We start from the raw sequence: 1,862 nt of genomic DNA on the forward strand, positions 1-1,862 counted from the left end.
ATATATACTTTAATATTAAAAAACGACTTTTATTTATTTTTAAATGTAAATTTTATTTCTAAATTCAATGCAAAAAACCATTTTTAACTTTATTGTTGAAGGCATTACATATGTCCCCCTTTTTCCCCCATTGACTCCTTCTAGCCCGCCCCTGCCCACCACCCCAGGCCTTCACCACCCTATTGTCTATGTCCATGGGCTATGCATATCTATATATATAAAGAGCCAGGGGCCATCGCAACTGAATGGATGACCAAATGGACGACCGAATAGGCTGAGTGGGGCAACCAGGCCGGCAGGGAGGTTAGTGAGGGATGACCAAATGACTGAGCAGCAGGCTGTGTGGAGTGACCAGGCTGGCAGGGGGGGGCAGTGAGGGGCAACCAAACGACCGACCAGCAGGCTGCGTGGGGCAACCAGGCTGGCAGGGGTTCAGTGAGGAACGACCAAACGACTGTGCAGCAGGCTGCATGGGGCAACCAGGCTGGCAGGGGGGTTAGTGAGGGACGACCAAACAACTGAACAAGCAGGCTGCGTGGGGTGACCAGGCCGGCAGGGGGGTTAGTGAGGGATGACCAAACGACTGAGCAGCAGGCTGCATGGGGTGACCAGGCCGGCAGGGGGCTTAGTGAAGGACGACCAAACAACTGAATAGCAGACTGCGTGGGGTGACCAGGCTGGCAGGGGAGTTAGTGAGGGATGACCAAATGACCAAACAGCAGGCTGTGTGGGGCAACCAGGCTGGGAGGGGGGGCAGTGAGGGGTGACCAGGCCAGCAGGGGGGCAGTTGGGGTCAACAAGGCCAGCAGTGGGAGCAGTTGGGGTGACCAGGCCAGCAGGGGGTCAGTTGGGGGTGACCAGGCCAGCAGAGGGGGGCAGTGAAGGGTGACCAGGCTGGCGGGGCGGGAGGCAGTTGGAGGTGACCAGGTCAGCAGTGGGGTGCAGTTAAGGGTGACCAGGCTGGCAGGAGGGCAGTTGGGGGCGACCAGGCTGGCGGGGGGTCAGTTGGGGTGACCAGGTTGGTGGGGGGGCAGTTGGGGGTGACCAGGCTGGCAGGCAGAGGCGGTTAGGGGTGATCAGGCTGGCAGGTAGGCCAGTAGGGGTGATCAGGCAGGCAGGCAGGTGAGCAGTTAGGAGCCAGCGGTCCCGGATTGTGAGAGGGTGCAGGCTGGGCTGAGGGGACCCCCCCCCCATGCACTAATTTCATGCACCAGGCCTCTAGTATGCATACAAGTTCTTTGGTTGATCTCTCCCCCCACCCACCCACCCCATGATGGTGAGGTAAAGAAAAGGAGAGGGCAGTACCTTGAAGTGGACAAGGATAGAGAAAGAGCTTTTGAGGCTACAGGCTAAGGGGAAGATATCAGGGAGTTAGGGGCAGAGCAGGGTTGGGAAAGTGTTCTTTCATTCAACATGAACTAGCCTTCCTAGCACATTTCGTACCGCTCAGGAGTTTTCTCGTGTTTCGCGCGCCATCTGTTAAGGACCGCTTACGAGTGTTCTCGTTTTTCACGCCCATGGAAAAAGGAGCGAATCTAGATACTTACGTAAATTTTGTTTGGTCCCTCTTCATAGAGGAAAATGTTTTATGCAGTACCATACATTAAAAAAGTACTAGGAACTTTAATTGTTTAATTGTTTTTGTAAATAAAAATGTTATAATTATTGAAAAACAACACCTAAAGTGCATTATGATGATTTAAATAACGTGCAGTTTGCCCAAAAACGTGCGGTCCCTGGCGTATGTCTTAGAGATTTCTATGCGGTACGCAATGTGCTAGGAAAGACTGTTCTCCCCTGTGCACCTGGGCCCTTGAAGTGGCTTGTATGTGCAGTCACAGCATTTGCGTAGCTAATGAATG

The sequence above is a fragment of the Myotis lucifugus genome, unplaced genomic scaffold, assembly GCF_000147115.1.
Source record: "Myotis lucifugus unplaced genomic scaffold, Myoluc2.0 scaffold_4, whole genome shotgun sequence".
In the NCBI taxonomy this organism is placed as follows: domain Eukaryota; kingdom Metazoa; phylum Chordata; class Mammalia; order Chiroptera; family Vespertilionidae; genus Myotis; species Myotis lucifugus.